Source organism: Urocitellus parryii, chromosome 7, assembly GCF_045843805.1.
Source record: "Urocitellus parryii isolate mUroPar1 chromosome 7, mUroPar1.hap1, whole genome shotgun sequence".
Taxonomy (NCBI): Eukaryota; Metazoa; Chordata; class Mammalia; order Rodentia; family Sciuridae; genus Urocitellus; species Urocitellus parryii.
The window spans coordinates 112,861,107-112,881,863 of NC_135537.1; the positions used below are offsets into that span (position 1 = coordinate 112,861,107).

At 39.0% G+C, this 20,757-nt stretch overlaps 1 long non-coding RNA gene across 1 annotated transcript; it reads left to right on the plus strand.

Annotated features, from left to right (window-relative positions):
• The first annotated feature begins 10,315 nt into the window (after window positions 1–10,315).
• LOC144256288 (uncharacterized) lies at window positions 10,316–20,091 on the plus strand. Its single transcript, XR_013344062.1, has 3 exons — window positions 10,316–10,539; window positions 19,607–19,722; window positions 19,959–20,091. It is a non-coding gene; the product is annotated as an uncharacterized LOC144256288 (long non-coding RNA).
• Window positions 20,092–20,757: the final 666 nt, after the last annotated feature.

Below are 20,757 nucleotides of genomic sequence, written 5' to 3' on the forward strand. Positions count from 1 at the left end.
CCGTGTCAGGGTGCTATCCTCTGCCTCACTAGAGCTAGGTTTCAGAGTAAATATGAAAATACAGCTGGAATCACAAGCTGTTTGTCTAATTGACAGAGATTCTGAGATTCTTAGTAATGTTGGTGATTAAAACCATCACATGAGAAAGACAACATAGAAAACATGAAACCTTATTGAAGTCCTTCAAAACATATCTCAATGTAAAATCCCTAAATCTAATTTATATAACCAAGTGCAAATTTCATAACCAGAAAACCAGGCTTCAGCCATGAAATACAGAGACTCTGCAAGTCACAGGTGTCATGTTTAGAGAAAGGTATCCCAGTGCCCTCCAAGGCTCAGGAAGAGCTGAGTGAGGCACCCAGAACAAGTCCTGAGGTTTCAAAGAGGCTAAGGAGACAGAAACTAAAACACAGGGAAAATAAACCTTTGGGGAAATGCCCTCTGAATGCCTAAAAAATATTATTTTTGTTCAGTAATGTGAAAATAATTGTAAAATGCATGATTATTACTTAGGTATGTGTAAGGCCATCAGAGATATACAATCATTGAAAATGATTGTATTTATAATTTGCATAAAGATAAATTAATAATAATTTGAGAAACTGTTGCCATGTATACAAATTTCACATACACCAAATGCACAGAAAGCAATTTTTCCTCATAAAAAATTTGTTTATGCATCTATGAATATGTCAAAAGCCACATGATTTTGTAAAATTATAATGCTTAAATAAAATGTTAAAAGACTTAAAACTTGGAAGTATTACTGATAGAAACAAAATATCATTAGTTGTTATAAAACATAATACTTTAACTTTACAAATTACTATTTTTGCACAGCCTGGGATCCATCATGGCTCCTGGCACCCCATGTCAGGGTACTGGCCTCTGCCTCACTAGGACTAGGTTTCAGTGTAAGTACGAAAATACAGCTGGAATCACCACCGGTGTCTGATGGAGAGAGATGCTGACATTCTTAGTGATGTTGAAAATCAAATAACATCACATGAGAAATACAATAACATGTTTACCTACTTTATATACAGAGATAAGAAAAATTGTGGTATATATGTGTAATAAGAATTGTAATGCAAAAAAACAAAGTACATGTATAAAAACATAAATTGGTGTGACATACTTTATATACAAATATATGAAAAATTGTGCTCTATATGTGTAATAAGAATAGTAATGCATTTCACTGTCATGTATTTTAAAAAACTAAAATCAATAAAAAGACAACTACTTATAACACATCATATCTTATTCAAGTCCCTTATAACACATCATATCTTATTCATTTCCCTGTGAAATCCCTAAATCTAATTTACATGACCAGTGCAATTTTAATTACCAGGAAACCAGGCTTTAGCTATCAAAATAATACAGACTTTTCATTTTAGGGAGTCATATTTATGTAACATGATCCCAGCATCTACCAGAGCTCAGGAAAAAGCTAAATAAATCCCCAGAGCAAGTCCTTAGGTTTTACTGTGACAAAGCAGACAGAAACTAAACCACTGTGGAAAGTAAACCTGAGAGAAAATGCCATTTGAATGCTGATAAAACATCTATATTGTTCACTTAAACACACACATAAAAATGTACAATGTACTATTATTACATACATATTTTTAAGGACATCAGAGACATACAGCAAAGGAAATCATTGCATTTTTAAATTTTATTTTAAAAGGAAAAAAAGTGTCTAGGTAAAAACAAAAGTCTTATGTGGTAAAGTAAAATTGTAATACATCTAAGTAAGCAATAAGAGGATCTAATTAAGTAATAAATAAATGTAAATAAAGGGTAAAATTTTTAAAGTTTGTATGCAACTAAATTGGTTATATATAAATAATGCAAGCAGATAAAACTATTCAGGGTTTTCCCCTAAAGTCAAATATTAACATACTACATATAAACCAAAGTTTAATCTCTATGTTAAAATGACAAGGATTTCCTAAAATGTTAATTTATTCCTAATATTGTGTCTGTTAAGTTTTATTCTCTAGAGCAACTAGTCTTAAGGAAACTACAGTTTATACAACTCTGGTTAAACAATAACTCTTATTATAGAGTATTGTACTATATTATAAAGTGTAGATTTTTCTTTAAAAAATATAAAAACATCAATGTAATTGTGATATTCTTCATTACATATTAAATGTGTTCATATTTTTCAGATATACAAGTCTTTAAAGTAAAAAGGTTTAAAAGAGCATTTCATAAAGCTTCTACTTTCCATACTAAACTTGTCTGTAATGGTAATTTGAGATTTATAAAGATAAGCAAATTTTATTGGGAATTTAATTATACACTGAGATAAAAATTTAAATGTATTTTTAAAAGATAACAAGAATCTGATCTGTCTAAAGGTTAATGTTATAAAACATTTTGCCCCTTCTTCCCACAAAGCAAAATTTAAAAGCTCTCTTGGCCTTTCCTTGTTTTATTTTTTAGATGTGATGTCATATTGTGTTAGTAATATTCATATAGACTCAAGAAACAATATATAAACTTTATAAAATGATATCAAATAAAGAGGTAAAAATCAGCTTCAGAACTAAAACACTTTACCTAAGATTTGTGAAGAGTCTCACCTGAGTGAAGTCTCTGCTTTCCATCTTACCATATGATAAAATGGCTCCAAATAGGCCAGACTTTAGCTCTTTTAATGTTATATTTGAAAGGCTGATTTTATTGTAAAGATTATTATAATCTCAAACTGGGGATATAATGTATAACTCAGCCAAGGTTCAAAATTATGTACAAACTAAATATGTTTTTATTCTTATTAATTTAACTTTCTATTTTTCTTATAAACTCTATAACTGTTGCCTGCTTTTAGAGGCACTGCTTCACATACACACAACCTAAGTTTATTGGAGACATTAAATCATCTTGTATAGACAGATAGTAATTAAAAGGGATAAAAATAATTGTGGAATTATAAACATTAAAGTTAAAACCAAGTACTCTTACTGTAAGACTAATAAGAGTGACTTGCTAGATGTTTAAGGACAAGGCTTAAAGTTAAATCAAAGGGTCCAAAAACCCAATATTTGGCTCTTACTTCTAATATCACCCACATCCTACACAGGCAATGAAGTCAGGGTCACTCCACATGAATTGGGTTGGCAACTAAAAGACAACACAAACACAGAAATGCATTTTGAGCAGGCCAGGGATGACTCTGAGACCTCAATTCCCATGCAGCAAGGCAAGTGGAGAAAGGGAGGCCAGAGGCAAGAGAGCGAGCACACCCTGAACCCTTGTCTTTATTTAGGGGAAAGACATTTAGTAGAAAAGTCCAGCCACATAAGAAAAGGCATTATGTTAGATAAAAAATGGGAGTATAACCCAGTTCCATTGGGTGACACTCAATTTCAGAGCTGCATTTTCTAGCCCAGCAAAGGTGAGGGGCACCTGCCTCATACTGTATGCTAGGCCAGTTTCACACCCTCATTACTCAAGGATAAGAGGACATGCTCAGCTCCTCCTCAGGACAGCCACTGACATATCTCCCTTTTTGCTTTGGAAGACTAAATAAATGATGAGCTGTTATCTTAAGTTTCTGGATTCTTGTTCGAAGGCACAACATCCTATTGTCACAATACAAAAGAGAATTAATAGCAAAGATAACAGTTCAATAATATACCATGCAGAACTTTTCAATAGGTTTCCAGGATTAAAGCCATTTAATTCTTGAAATATTTGATCAGCTAAAGATGTAGGGTAAAATGATCAATTTTATTTATTTATATTTTTTATATATCTTGAAATAAGATGATGTAACTCCAAAAGATCCAGGCTATTATTATTGTCCTGTTAAATACCTAATAGATGGTCTTCAATCTTCTCCTAGTTCCACTGGAGAACATATTCATAGCAAGCATGACATTTGAGCCTTTCCTTGAACTTTAAAGTGGAGAGCTCATTGCCAAGATTTATGACAGTAACTTCTAAAGCATTTAGCTTAGTTTCAATGTTTTTCTCAATATTTATCTGATTATAGAGGGCCCTGATGTCACATTTCTCATGACTGAAACACTCCGGGTCACTCCAGGTGAACTGGGCTACAGGGAAATATTCACACAAGAGACAGTGATACCTTTTTTGAGGGGTCCTGTGATGGCTTCTCTGACCTTAGAAGTCCATGGAGAGAGAGAAAGAGAGAACATGCTTAATCCATTTGTTGAGAAGAAGCCATTCAAATGAGGCAAGAGGTCAAGTTTCAAGGTGTTGAATCTAGCTTTGTGATGTCAGCTGGTTGACTGACATCTAGGAAGGCCACACCCAAAGACAGAGCAAGAGAAGGGGACACACAAAGGGAGTTTCCATGGAACATTCTATCCCAAACAGGGCAAAAGAGTAGGATTATAAAAGAGTAGGTGAGTGTAACTCAACCCCATGGGTGACACACCTACACCTGAAGACATGACTTCTACTTCCTGAACTGGGACAATGCCCAAGTCACAATGAAATGTAGTGATTGATCAGAGCCTCTTGCTTCAGGACTGGAAGATGGGGGTCATTCAGAGCAGCTCCCCACACTCTGAAAGTGTTTTGAGCCAAATTATTAAGAAAATGTGCATGCTCAGTGTTCTGAGATATGGCCACTGAGGCTGTGACCAGAGAAGCAATGAATGAAACCAAAGCAGCCACCTAAATTATTATGAGACCAAGAGCTTGCTTAGGTCTGGTAAACTGGGCAGGCATTTGTAACATTGTAGCACCAGCATCAGCATACCATGGTTCTGAGATGTTAGCTGGAAATAGAACAAAAGAGGGCTGGTGAATTTCCAGTGTTTCTTTCCCTCTATTATATCTGGTGACACAATTAACAAAATTGCACTTTTTTACAAGCTACAAGATATTTATCAGTTTTTCTCTTAACTCTCACATTTCCAGTATTTAAAACTTAAAGAGATTGAACATAGGTCTGCTTGTACACCTTGTATACAGTAAAATACAAAAATTCTGAGGCAGCAATCAAGCACCAAACATCTTTCTGGATGCCACCCTTGCTGGAGGTCAAGATATTATTAAAAAAGCTTCTAGGGATTATGGCACCCTTGTGTAATTGTCTTTCCTCAATTCTTAAGGACCAGTCTAAAATGCATCCACTATTTCTAGGCACTATGTTGTACTGGCAAAGTGTTTGAACAATCCATCTACTTAGGAAAGATGTCAAATTCTATTGCAGAACAATTAGAACAGTGAAGTATTGGCAGATGTTCTTCAGATATGACTGGTCTGTTATGAGAAAGTCCTATTTTAATAACTGTTCTAACATATGGCTTTGAGTTTCTAGGACCCCCAAATTCTCTTTTCCTCAAAAGGTACCCATAGACAGCATGTTTATTGTGGTACCAACATATAGGTAGCTGACCACTATAGCCAGAACAATTAAATTCAGTCACATGGCTGGGAGGATTATGGGTGTCTGTAAAACCTCCTATTATTTATGAGTCATTGGTAAATACTGGGATAAATCTTTCAGTTCACACCACTCAGTGAACTAAAGACGGATCTAGAAAATATGTTCAATATTTGGCCAAGATTTCTGAGTCACAATTGAAAAAAAAATTCTGTTTCTCACATTCTTTCTGTGTAAGGCACATCCCAGTGTTCTTTCACATCTGAAGTCCAGGGATTCATAAAACATAATTCTTGGGGACAATTTGAAATAATAAAATCACAATGCAGAGACATTGCAGGGAACATGGTCCTCCATTGCTGGTCAGAAAAATATTTGTTCACAGCATGAAACAGAAACAAGAGGATGGGTAGAGGGAACCTCCTGGGAATGGATGTCTGGGGGGAATTGCCTTCCCAGGCAGTTCATGTCCATGGATAACAGCAAACATACTATAGGTTTGATTGCAAATTTGACCTGGCTACCAGGGCTGTGGAGGAAAGTTGGCCAGAAATTATATTGGTGACTACCTGTAAATTGCTTAGCTGCTGTCTGAGTATATATACAAGGTAACTGTGCAATAAAATCAGAACTGCTTCTTGCTTGGTCTCCAAAGGTCTTGATTAGTGACTCTGCAGCCATAATCTCCTCTACCCTGTACCGTGGACTTCCTTCCTGGGTGAGGAGAGCCCACGGACCCAGGAGACTAGGAGTCAAGCTACTATGGGACCAGTTTCCACTCCTCAGTACTGATCCACAGACCTAATATCAGCAGAGAATAGTGATGCACACACACCAATGTTATAGCAGCATAGCCCCAGGAGCCAGGTGTAGCACCAGCCAGGTGCTGTCCACACAAGAGTGGACAGAGAAAAATGTGACCTGTGTGCCCAATGAAGTTCCCACAGCAACAAGAAAGAGAGAAATAATGTCACTTCTTGGAAAATGGACTGAATTGGGAACATGATGCTTGGAGAAAAAAGTAAGACTCACCAAGTGAGGTAATGAAAGATGTTGTCACATGCAACAGTTACACTCAGGGCAACCCACCAATCCAATACCAGGGGCTCTTCTGGAACCTCACAGAAAGTAGGAACAGAAGGGGGAAATACTCCTCAGACCACCCCTCCTTGTCCTCAGGAACAGCATCCTGGGCTGAAGAGAAGAGTCCAGAACAAGAGTCTGAGTCCTCAGAGGAGAAGCATCACAGAGAGTTGACAACAGGGAGAGGCAGGTTTCTGTGGTGGGTGGGAGGTGATAATGTGGGCCAAGACCACCTCCCCACTGCAGTAGGGACAGACAAGGGCCTCCCTAGGGGCCCTTCATGTGAGCCCAAAACCAGGCTGGAGAGAAGCTCAGAGCAAGTCCCCTAAGGCAATCCCAGCCTGGAATAAAATTTATCAGGTTACAGAGCTTCAGGTGCAGAAAGAAGTAGGGGAGCTGGATGTCATCTAAGGAGCCAGGAACCAGATGTGAGGGGATCAAAGCACAGGGTGGTTCCAAGGAATGTTTTCATAAGACAGAAACCAAATGCTATTGAGGGCCCCATACAACAGAAATCTCCAAATACAGAGTGGACAAGGTTCAAGATGATATATATAGAACACTTAGAAAAAAGCAGGTCTGGGGCTGGGGATGTGGATCAAGCGATAGCACGCTTGCCTGGCATGTGTGCAGCCCAGGTTCGATTCTCAGCACCACATACAGACAAAGATGTTGTGCCCACTGATAACTAGAAAACAAATATTAAAGATTTTTCTCTCTCTGTCTCTCTCTTTTAATAAAAAGCAAAAAAAAGGAGGTTAAAGTAATTTTCTGAAATTATAATAAATTATAATAAAACACATGAAATCCAACAAAATGCCTGTCTGCTAACATAAAATCCAAGCCAAGCCCAACAAGACAGGACACTGAGATCAGAAAAGAGGACAAGAGGGACATGAAGCAGTCTCAGCAAGTTGTGTGAAACACAACATACACTATGAATGCTTATTCGGGTTTCAATATGTATTCCACTGTTATATCACAAATCTAATGTATATAACTTTGTCCAAACATTCTACTCAGAAAAGCAGGCTTAAGCTATAGAACTCAAACTGTCTGAAAGTGAAGGGCACCATATTTAGGGAATGGTATCTCAGCATCCACCAGGGCTCAGGAAGAAGCTGAGCAAGATTCCCAGAGTAAGTTCTGAGTTATGAATGAGGCAAAGGAGACATAAACTCAACCACTAAGGAAAAAAATTAATGAAAAAATTCTATGTTTATCAAATGCAAAATCACTTCTGTTCACCAATGAAAACAATATTGTACAAGGTATGATTGTTAGTTAGGTATACATGAAAATATCAGGGATATACAGCAAAAGAAAATCATTGTATTTGTATTTGGTATGAAAAAATAAATTATAATTTGAGAAGATGATGATAATCCTCAATATAAAATATTACAAATAATTAAAAATATAAAAGTTTTGTTGATTGAAAAAGAAATGGGTTCCACTGATATAAAATATAAAACTCTAAGTTACTTAGAAACTTATCTATTTTGTATACAAAAAAAGTGTTATGACTCTCAATCAAAATCTTTTGGGAAAAAAATCAATTAAAAATAAAATCTTTTGGAAAAAGCACAATAATTTAAATTTATGAAGTGAAGCAGGAGTTGCCTGGGAGTATTGTGGAACTAAATATTGGTGATGCTCATCCTCACCCAGACTGGAGCTGGACTCTCAATAGGGTGGGCACCTATGTGTCCCTCTCTGTGATCCTGAAATCCAGCCACAGTGGCTGGAAACCCAGGCACTGTCCTAGGTGCCTCTGCCCAGCAGCCAGATGGCCGGGGGCTTCTCAGACTCAAGATCACCTCATAGCAAGATGGAGTCAGGGTGGTTCTGCGCACAGTGTGTCTGAAGCCAGTGGCCCCACTGGCCTCACTTCTGGGTATGGAGCTGAGAAAGCTCCTGAGCATGTCTTCCTCTGGTGCTGGTTACTCTTGACCATCCAGGTGGAGCTTTCCCTGCTGACCCCTGACACTGTGGGGGCTCGCTCTCTCCCCTATCCCCAGGACAGCTGAGTCCTGCTGCACCAGTCCAGCACTCCCTCAGCATCACTGTGGGGAATTCAAAGTGTCTCTCAAATTCTCTGTGTCTGTGGAAGGCCCCAGCCTGGACATCACTGTGGAGAAGCCCCTCATGGTTCTGCAGGAGGGCTCAAACACAGTCCTGAGAGCAGAAAAGTACCCGGGAGCCCCCTTACCCTGGTTATCTCCTCTTCTTCCTCTGGCTGCTAAAGGCTCTTCTCTCTGGAGGGATCAGGCTCCATAAGCTCTGTCTGTGACATGGGCCAGGCTGCCCTGTGCTGAACTATGGAGCTCTCCTGTGTCTCTGCAACCTGATGACAGCAGAAATTCTGATAACTGGTTGGTTTCAGAGACAGTACTTGGAATCAGGCCCTCCCTTAGGAACCCTTGATGATGGGCCTGAGCTGTGACCTTTGTGTGTCCTAGTATGAGCTGGGTCGGGACCCCACTGTCCATTTTGCCTCACTCTGAATCCAGAGTAGCAAGTCTACTCTGTGACTGATTGTGTGTCTCAGAAAGTGCTGTCAACAACTCTGCAGAGGGCTCTGGATATTGTGCGTCCCACTGTGAGGTCACTCACAGGAGCAGGTGTGGCCACACCCTGTGCTTATGCATGGTGAATCTCTGCTCCCTTACAGTGATGACTTTCGAATGTAGAATTGAGAGCAGATGAACAGGATTGTAAATATAGAAAAGATCCATGGGGAGACTCTGAATTGAGGGGAAGCCCCAGTGGGAATCCATTTGAACCTCCCTCTTCAAGAGTTCAAGTTGGAGCCTGTGATATAGGGCTCTAAGTGGCCCTGGTGTTCCTGTCACCCTGAAAAACAAGGAAACAAACATTTTTGTCAAAGATATCATAGAAATATACAAACTGAATTAAAAAGGTATTAATTGCCTAGGACCCAGGGGGATAGAGAAAAAAAGCCTCGATACACAACAAGAAACCAGTCCTCAACCACTCTCTGCACCTGCTCCTGTCCTGACCCTGAGATTCTTATTGCTGAGCGCCCCCTGCTGGTCTTGGTCACAATGTGGGAGGTTTGTTTCTGGGCTCACACTAAGGACCCCTCGCTGTGTCTCTGGCACAGTAATAGGTGTCCTTGTCCTTGGCTCGCAGATTACTCATTTGCAGGTAAACCATGGCATTAGACTCCAAGCAGGGCAGTGAGGAACATAAGCTGTAGGCTTCACCTTGCTCCACCTGGCCTGGGAACACGCACCCAGATTTTTCATTTCTCTAAAGTCTGCAAATGACTGAAAATTATATGAATGTTGATTTGGATGTTTAAGTAAATTTTAACACATAGGTGCATTCACAAATCTGAAACCTATGAATGGGAATCAGCTGTGTATGCATGTATATACACACACCCATATGTATGGAAATGTGTAGGATTTTGTTAGATTGTGGTTGACATTTTTTTGTTGTCTGAATGTTATAAAAGAAGTCATTTTTAGAAAGAAGTTAGATATCCAGTCTTGATCATAGCAGTGCTGCTGAGATACCCTTTCTCCCGACATTCCCTGCTAAATAATACCAAGCGTATCACCACCCCCATTTATCTAGTATATCATCATGTCTTTGATTTTTATTTCTATTAATATTGGACTAGCTTTGTATTTGCCTATAGTTGTGTAAGAAAATGATTTAATCAACTCAGACTGTGCAGCAATTTTGAAGTGATATTCCTAGAATGAAAAGGAAACTCTGTTGCAGAACTTTTGTGTGATCAAGTCCATTAGGCTTCTAATAATAGGGTGTTTTTATTTTCTCTATAATTTTCTCCACATCCAGTTCAATTCAAGAGAAGAGCCCAGAAGGCACATGTCCCAGAGACCTCTCTTTGGCATCCTTGCACCATTTCAGCCGGCCTGCCCCGGGTGCTGCACTCACCCAGGAAGCTGTACGGGGCCTTGAAGCTTGTAAACTCACAGACACTGACCGAGCCGTTGTGGAGGACCCGTCCGATGCCAGTGCCAGGCCCCAAGAAGACCGGATGCAGAAGGGTCCCCATGGGGATGTCAGTGCTCCAGGTGTGCCCAGAGGCTCAGGCTTAGTCATGCCATTAGGACCACAGCATAGGAAGAGCTGTTCTGTGGAAGAACTCAGAGGGGGACCGGTGTACCACTGAGTAGAACCTACAGTCAGACACTTCTCACTGTACTGAAGTGCAGTCCAGCAGGAATGTACTTGAAGGGAAAATCAATCCATTTTAATTTTAGATTTCAAGTTAAGTACTGTTGGAAGAGGGAATTGGAATTCAAGGGCCTACTGTGTGTCAGGCATTTAATCTAATGCTGTTTTCCCCACTTTACAGAAAAGTCAACAGAGGGTCAAGATTAAAGAGATCCCTCCTACCACCCCTTGTCACCCAGACAGTCTCACCTACTGGTAGAGAATATGGACCAGAGATGGAGTGGCTAGGGGACAAGGCTAGGTTCTACCCTAGCAGTCTTTTCATAATTGCCACTAATAAGAATACGTTATTATTCTAAGTTGGAGAGAAACCTTCGTTTTCCCTTTAGAAATTGTTTTCTATCTTGGACCAAAGTACAACTCATGTGCAAATTGTGTTTTGTGGGTGTAAGTGGGAAAGCAGTTAAAGACTGTGTATCTGTCTGAGCACAATTGAGGTCACTAACCAACCCCATCTGTGCCTTAAATGTGCAGCCATAACTGCTAAAGGCAGGACCTAGCATTTTAGGTGAGCGGAGTGAGATGCAGCTGATATCCCTTTGTCACCCTGAATGTTGATTTAAACTTTCAAATCCAAAATGGCAGATGGTCAACTGCACAACTCCTAGTTCTGACTTTTGGAAACAATTCTCTATTACTTGAATCAATGCTCTATAAAGGATGAGACTTTTGAAAGCTTAATTAATGAATGAATGTCTCCACTTGCTTTATCTAAAATTTATTAAGTAAAATCTTTGAATACTGAACTCATGTTTCTTTTCTTATTCCTATTACTTTAAGACTTCACTATTGAGAATCCATGGGATGATAAGTTGATTCTCAAACTTCTATCTGGGCTTCCTAAACCAGTGAGTTCCTATCCAAATACTTTTGAGTGGCAGTGTAAACTTCAGGCCATCAAGCCCAAGGCTGAATTTCAATTGGGTAAGAACTTTATGGGTGATATAGCTTTGAATTCTTGTTCATCCATGGAATGTTGATGGTGATTCATGTGTATATGAGATTCTCCTCCTGTCCCCGAGCCCCAGTAAAGAGTTATAGCTACAGTTTTGAGAAATCTTGTTAATCCATGGCTATAGGACTATGAGTGCTGTTGGACTGGAACACATTTAACTCAGAGATCTCTATCAAAGTAAAAATGCATGTGCTTAGGCTGGGGCAGCTCAGCAGCAGAGCACTAACCTGGCATGTGTGAGGCTGCGGGTTTGATCTCCAGAAATGCAAAATTTTAAAAATGCAGTTAGACTATTTAAGAATTTCCTGCAGATTTTATAGTAAAAAACAGGCATTGATAACAAAATGAGGATTTTTTTTTTTGCCATTCTGACCACTTTTCAATATACTGAGGCACTAAGGACGTTGATAACAAGCACATGTGCAACTGTCACCACCATCTTATTATAAGTTTTTATCATCCAAATGGAAACTTGGTTATTTTTTTTTTAGTAATGGTGCTTGAACCCAGGACCTCACACATGCTATGCAAGGACTCTACTACTGGGCTACATCTTTGGCCTTTTTAATTTTATCTTGAGACAATGTCTCCCTACATTGCTCAATCCAGTGTCAAACTTGTGATCCCCCTGTCTCAGCCTCCTAAGTAGCTGGGATTACAACATACACCACCACACCTGGCAGAATGAGGAAACTAATTCTGTATGGACAGTGTGTGTTACATGTTTCTTAAGAAGAGGGATAGTATTATATACTTATTTGATAATATTTCTGGAAAACTCTTGAAGAATACTCAAAACTAAAATGGTTGGCTTAGTGGGAGTGGGAAAGTGGGTGGGTGTGGATAACTCGAGAGCAAGGCTTTTCACACATAGAGCCACCATAGGCCTTCAGAACAATTGAGGGGCCATCAGAGTTCCCCATGCCCACCTCCCTGCCCCTCACCCAGATCCTCTGTTAGCATCTTAAATAAGTGTGCCTGCTGATTGTGACAGTGATGAGCCAGTACCGGTATGTGGCCAAAGTCCATGATTTCCTTCGAGGTTCCCTGTACTGTGCGTTCTGGGGTTTGGAACGCTTGGCAGATCTCCTCGCTGCAGGGCACTTCAGAATAATTGGCCTGCCTTGAGTCTCCTGTGCTTTCCCCTTCTCCCCTTCCTCTGCAACCCAGAAGCCCTGGCAGACACTGACTGGGCCCTTTATTCCACAGTTGGCCTTTTCTAGAATGTCATGTGTTTGAAATTACAGTTTGTAGCCCATCAGGCCATTTCCTGTCACTTAGCAACAGAATTTAAGGCTCCTCTCTGCCTTTTCATGGCTTGCTAGCTTTTTTTGAATCACTGAATAGTCCCCACCGTCTGGATGGCCCTGTACCACCCAGCTCATTTACCCATTTACCTACTAAAGGCCACCTCGTTGCTTCCAACTTTTGGCAATTATGAATAAAGTTGCTTTAAACATTGTATGCAGGTTTTTCTATGGACGTATTTTTAACCCATTCAAGTAAATACCAAGGAGTGTGATTGTTGGATTACGAGGCATGAATATACACTCATCCCTCAGGTCTGCACAGGCTAGCTCTAGGAACCCAGTGGGTGCCAAAGTCCATGATGCTCAAGTTTCTCATATAAAATGGGTAGCCGTGCATATAACTTAACATATACTTTAAATAATTTTGAGTTACGTACAATACTTTGCACAGAGTAAGTAGTTGATATGCTCTATTATTTAAGGAATAATGATTTAAATATATTTGTACATATTCAATCTATAGTTGGTTAAGTTTATAGATTTGGCGGCTGGGGATGTGGCTCAAGCGGTAGCGCACTCGCCTGGCACGCCTGTGGCCCGGGTTCAATCCTCGGCACCACATATAAACAAAGATGTTGTGTCCGCCAAAAACTAAAAAAATAAATATTAAAAAACATTCTCTCTCTCTCTTAAAAAAAAAAAGTTTATAGATTTGGATCCTTATATACAGAGGGCTGAGTGTTTGCTTATATGAGAAAGTGCCAAGCTCTGCTAGTGTGGCCATACCATCTGTGTCTTTATCAGCTGTGAGCAAGAACTCCCTGCTACACCCTCGCAGCTTTTGCTGTTGTTTTTACCCTTCTGGTAGGTGTGCAATAGTGTCTCACTATTTCAGGGTGACAACAGTGATGTTCAACAGTGAGAGTGAACATTTTTTCATGTGTTTACTTGCTGTCTGCATACTTTTAATGAGCTATGTGTTCAGATCTTTTGCCCATTTTTTAATTGTCATATTGTTAAATATCAAGAATTTCTCAAATAGTTTAGATAGCAGTTCTTTATTAGATACTTGTTTTGCAAAGATTTTCTCCCAGTCTGGTTTGTCTTTCTATTTTTTTTTAAATTGTGTCTTTTAAAGCACAGAAGTTTTAATATTAATGAAGTCCAGTTTATCAGGTTTTTTTTCCCCTACAGGTCATGCTTTTGGTGTTACATCGAAAAACTCATTGCACCAGTGGAAACTTAAATAGTCTTCTGTATTATTTTCTAGAAGTTTTATAGTTTTATTTTTTCCGTTTCGGTCTATGCTCCATTTTGAGTTAACCTTTGTGCAAGGTATAAGGTGTGTGTCTAGGTTCATTGTCACTTGTGCATGTCTGAATGCTTGGCACCACTTACTGAACATCCTCACCTCATTCCTGACCTTGGGGCTGCATCTATGTAGTGTATCACCATCAGGTCTGATGCTGGCTATAGGTTTTGTACATGTTCTTTATCAAGTTGAAGTTTCTCTGTTGCTAGTTTGCTCAGAATTGTTATGAACGGATGTTGGATTTTATCAAATGTTTTTCCTGCATATGTTAATATGATCATGTGATTATTCTTAGCCTGTTGGTATGATAGGTCAGGTTAACTGATTTTCAGATGTTGAACTATCCTTGTGTTTCTTGGATCATTGCTATGGTTTGAATGTTCCCTTCAGATGTCATGTTTAGATTTAATTGCCATTGTCACAGTTTAAGAGGGGGGATCTTTAAGAGTTGATTAAGCCATGAAGGCATACCCTTAGGATTGAACTGAGGCCATTGTTGCTGGGTGGGTTAGTTGTAATGGGGGTTCTGGCAGGCCATCTCCCGCCTCACCCTCACCATGTGATGCTCCCACCATCTTAGGATGGACCATGAAGATCCTCCCCAGTTCTAGCCCCTCAATGTTGGACTTGTCAACTTTTGGAACTATGAGCCAAATAAATCTCTTTTCTTTATAATTTATCCAGTTCATAATATTCTGTTATAGCAGCAGAAATCAGACTAAGACAGTCATGGTATATAACTTACTGTATACATTGTTGGATTTTTACTTGCTAATGTTTTGTCAAGATTTTTACATTCATGAGAAGTATTTGTCTGTAGTGTTTCTTATAATATCTCCATCTGGTTTTGGTAACCTGGAAATGCTGACCTCATAGAATGAATTAGGAAGTATACTCTACCACTATTTTCTGGTAGAGATTATAGAGAATTTCTATAATTTCTTCCTTACAGATTTGATAGAATCTGTCAGTGAGTGCATCTGAACCTGGTGCTTTCGGCTTTAGAAGGTTATTAGTTATTAATGCAATTTCCTTAACAGATGCAGAACTATTCCACTTATCTAGTTCTCTTTATGAGCTTTGATAGATTTTGTCTTTCAAGGAATTGGTTCATTTCATCTAGGTTTTTTCTCATTTGTGAACATTATGTTCTGAATACTCTCTTATTATGTCTTTAGCATCCATGAGCCTTTCATTTCTCATTATTTGTGTCGTTTTTTTCTTAGCTTACCTGACTTGATGTTTATCAATTTTATTAGTCTTCTCAAAAACACAACTTTTGGGGTTTTCTTATTTTTCTCTATTGATTTCTTTCATAATATTTTCTTTTGTTTACATTTAATTAGTTCTTTTTTCTTAAGTTCCTAAGGTGGAACCTTAAATCATTAATTTTATATCTTTTCTTTTTGTTATTTTTATTCCTACTTTTTTGTAAACAATTCTTTTTTAAAATGTTTTATTTTTAGTTATATACTCTTTCTTCTTTTCTAAGTCCTTTATGAGACTTCTTCAATCCATGTGTTATTCAGAAGTGTGTTTAATCTCCCAAGATGTAGGGGCTTTCCAGCTGTCTGTGTTAATGGATCCCCAGTTTAATTCCACTGTGTTCTGAGAGCAGACATTATACGATTTCTATTCTTGTAAATTTGTGAGGGTGTATATTACAGCATAGAATGTGGTCTGTCTTGGTGAATGTTCCAAGTCAGTGTGAGAATATCATATATTCTGTAAATGTCATTCAGATCCAATTTGCTGGTTTTCTGTTTAATGGTCCATTTCTTTTTTTTTAATGTTTATTTTTTAGTTTTAGGTGGACACAATATATTTATTTTTTTATTTTTATGTGGTGCTGAGGATTGAACCCAGTGCCTCACACATGCCAGGCGAGCCCTCTACCAGTTGAGCCACATCCTGAGCCCCTTAATGGTCCATTTCTGATGGAAGGATATAGGAATCTCCAAGTGTAATAGTGAAGTCACTCATTTTGCTTGCATTTCTATCAATGCATGCCTCATATATTTTCACATTCTTTCATGAGATGTATACACAGCATGTCCTGTTGGAGAATTAACCCCTTTTTCATTCTGTAATGCCCCCTTTTATGCCTGTTAATTTTCCTTGCTCTGAAATCTGCTGTATGGAATTAATACAGCTATTTCTGTTTTCTTGAGGTAACTGTTAGCATCCTATATCTTATTAACTGTTAATCTGCATTTGTCGTTATACTTTCAATGTGTGTGTTTTCATTGGTGGGTGAAGATCATTGGTGTTCTGAGTGATTATTGATATAGCTGGACTCATGTCTCATTTGTTAGTTTTCTAGTCATTACACTTGTTCTTTGTGTTGTTTTTTTCCCCACTCTCTGCCTTCTTTGGCTTTGAGTTATTTCATATTCTGTTGCGTCTCCTCTCTCAGCATATCAATAATATTATCTTTGTCACATTTGCAAGTGGATTCTTGCGGAGTGTGCAGTATATATACACTCAGAGCCAGTCCAAGTCCACTTTCTGATAGCACCTCACCCCCTCACAGCAGGGCCCACACCATGCGGCAGGGGTGTCATTCCCTCCCTCCTGCCCACCTCTTCTTTCATTGCTGCCGTTGGTTTCACTTATCCACTGGTATGCCACCACTAGGTGGACGCTATTGTTTTGAACAAATGGGTTTTTGTTAGATAATTTAGAGTAAGAAACATCAAATATTTTACTTAACACTCTTTGAGTCTAAGTTTCTGGCCTATATTATCTTCCTTCTCTCTGAAGAACAGTGCACGTTTACCAGTGACAGATTCCCTCCATTTTTGTGTAAGAAAGTCTTTATCCTTCACTTTTGAAGGATAGTTTCATGAAGTAGAGCATTCTAGCTGGTAGTTTTTCTCTTTCAACCCTTTAAATGTTGTACTGCACACTCTTGCTTGTGTGGTTTCTAAGGAGAAATCTGATGTACTTATCCTTCTTCTTCCGGAAGTAAGCTCTTTTTATAGCTATTTCTATTTTGTAGCATTTTTCAAAATTTTCTTTGTCTTTGATTTTCTGCATTTTCTTTGTGATGTGCCTAGGTGTAGGTTTTTCTATCTGTCCTGCCTGGTATTCTCTGAGATTCCAGGATCTGTGGTTTGGTGTTGGTCTTGAATTTTTGAAAACTCACACTTTTTTCTTTTCTTTTTACATTTCAGTTTTCCTCTTAGTGTGTCCTGGAGCTCACTGATTCTTTCCCTGGCCGTGTACAGTCTACTAAAAGACATTCTTGGTTTCTGTCACCGAGTGGGTTTTTTATTTCTAGCCTTTCTTTTTGCTTCTTTCTGCTTATTTGACCTATTTGTTCTTGAAAATTGTCTCCTTTTTCTGTTAGAATCCTTAGCACATTGATAACAATTTAAAAACTATCCTGGTCTGATAATGCTGAAATCTCTGCCCATTTCCAGTGCTTGCTCTGCCTCCTCAAGCTGTGTTTTGTCTTTTAATATGCCTTGTCAATTTTGTTGCTGGCCAGACCTGATGGACTGTGTAAATGGAACTGAGATAGTTAGGCTTTGGTGTAACCTTTATCTGGCTAGAAGTTAAGCTGTGTTGTCTTCCCTGTTGCCTTTAAGGTTCCCTAGAGACTTTCTTTTTATACTAGGGATTAAACTCAGGGGCATTTTATCACTGAGCACATCCCAGTCCTTTTAATTTTTTATTTTGAGACAGGGTCTCACTAAGTTGCCTCCTTAGTCGCTGAGATTGCAGGCATGCACCAAACAACCGAGAGTCATCTTCTTAGATATTCTGAGGAGTACTGTCCTTCCCATTGCTAATTCCAGCATGGTGTCTGCTGTGAATCTCTGTGTTTTCCTCTCCATCTCCCCACTTTGGGTGCAGCAGTTTTCCCTCTGATCTCAGTTTTTTTTAATAGTTCAAGAAGAGCTGTTGAATTTCAGTTGTTCAGTTACTTTCTTGCCATAAAAGTGGAGTGACAGTTTTCAAGCTGCTTATGTGCTAGACTGGAAATCACAGATCTTTTTTTTTTAAATATATATTTGATTTTGAATGGGAGGATTATTTTTAGAATTTTTAAGAATCAAATGCAACATCACCATGGTCTTTTTCTCCAAAATCAATAACCCCAGTGTAACCACAAGGAAAATATAAACAAACCCAATTTGAAGGACATCTGACTAGTACTCTTTGGAACTATCAAGGTCAATTAAAAAAAAAAAACAAGAAAAGTCTGAGACATGTCACAGGCTAGGAGTAGCCATGGAGATAGAATGACTAAATATAATGTATCCTGAAACACAGAAAAACTAGTGAGTCTGCAAGTGTGGATTTCAGTCAGCAGCAGCACCCCTCGGTTGGTTCCTTGTCTGTGACATAAGAGCCATGTGGGCTAGGGGATGCAGAAACTCCGCTTTCTTGGCCACTTTTCTATCAATCAAAAACTATGTAAAATTAAAAGTTGAATTAAGTATTTTAAATTGTCTATTACAAATGTTGCTATAGTTTTATTTTGCCCTTTTTATTTTAATTTTTTTGTTTTGTTTTAATAAAGTTTTATTTTTCCAAATGCACAGTTGCTCGGACCTGCTAGTGCATCTGCACAGCAACAGGGGCATCTCCATCTCGGTATTTCTGGTGTAAATTACTTGAGCTCTGTGCTTTGACACCAGTTTGAAAAGTCCTTTACTGAGGAGCTCCTGAAGGGCTGCCCTGGCCAAGGAACCGCAAGTCCTTATCCCTCGAAGACCCCAGCTGTGCTTAGAAGCTCGTAGTTGGGAACGTCCTTACAGAGTTTGTCATAAGTAGCTTTGTCAGACAAGACTAGATGTTGAGCTTGCCCTGATCTTTGCCTTCGGACCACTTCTTCTTTTCAGCGTTGCCCCAGATTTGTTCACTGGGCCCTTGCCTTTGCCTTTCCTGGCCGACCTTCCGGCATCTCTCTTCTTCTTGTCACCCTTGAGCAGCGTTGCAAAGCCTGGAGAGCAGCACCAGCTATTGGAGCCTCATCAAGATGTCTTTTTTATTTTTATCCTATTGTAAAACGTGTTTATTTCAAAAAGCTTTATGTATCACTTCAGGGAGGATTTCTCCTGTCATCTGCCTGCAAGATGGGCAGCACAGGTACTGCTTATTTTAAAATGTGAGAACCTTGATGGGGAGGCACTGAGTGCCCAAACCCACGCACCTTAGTGACCCCCGCAGGCTGTCCTGAACTTGGTAAGGGGGCTCTTGTTGCAGGTATTTACTTCCTTTCATCTAAGCCTGTAAAACATTTCCCAAGCAACTGTGGCCATTTTTATTTATGAAAGCAATTCAAGTACAAAGAAAATTTTACAAATTCTTCATTTGGATAAAGTCCTTAATATTTTGAGCCCATTTGTCATTTTGACACATTTATCTCTTCCCAGGTTCTTCACTGGTCTACGTCAATCACCTTGTTGGAGAAGGGGCCTTCGCCCAAGTCTATGAAGCTACCCTGGGAGATGTGAATGAGACCAAAAATAAACAGAAATGTGTCTTAAAGGTAAATGGTGCAAATACATTTTTTAACTGTAGAGAAATGATTTTCAGCCTTTTTTTTCTTTAAGACAGTGATGTTTTTATTGAGCAATTAAGAAATAAAACAATACTATGAGGATCTGGAATTGCTTTCTGCAGAACAAATCATAATGTCATTGCTTTCTCATGTCCCTTATAAGGATACTATTTTCTAGAATGTGACTCTGGATATAAATAACACATACCTGGTTTTGCTTGTAGGTTCAGAAGTCTGCCAACCTCTGGGAATTCTACATTGGTACCCAGCTGATGGAGAGACTAAAACCAGCTGTGCACCACATGTTTATCAAATTCTATTCTGCCCACTTATTCCAGAATGGGAGCATCTTGGTAGGAGATCTCTACAGCTATAGGACACTATTAGTAAGTGTTCTGTTTTTATAATATGGATATGAATTTAAGTGCATTTCTGGTTTGTGCCTTACCCATATATTTTCTGGTTAGAGCTTTAGTTGGGGTGCTAAACAGGGGCAAAGTCCTTGACTTGAAATTTCATTAATCCTCATCCAACTCAGGATACCATTTGCATTGTTTCTAGAATGCCATTAACCTCTACAAAAATACCCCCGAAAAAGTGATGCCCCAGGCTCTCGTCATCTCTTTTGCTATCAGGATGCTCTACATGATTGAACACGTCCACAGCTGTGAGATCATTCATGGAGACATTAAGCCAGACAATTTCATACTGGGAAACAGGCAAGTGTGGACCTCTGAACAGGGTTCTTTCCTGAACATCTAGCAGCCCTTTGTCATTTGTGCTCATTTTCTGTCCTGAATTGTATTTAATCTAGGTTTTTGGAACAGAACAATGAAGATGGCGATTTGTTACTGGTTTGGCACTTATTGGCCTGGGTCAGAGTATAGATATGAAACTTTTTCCAAAAGGAACTGCCTTTACAGCAAAATGTCAAACATCTGGCTTCCAGTGTACTGAGATGCTCAGTAACAAACCATGGAACTACCAGGTACGGACCTAAAGTAAGAGGTTTGGAAAATTTTC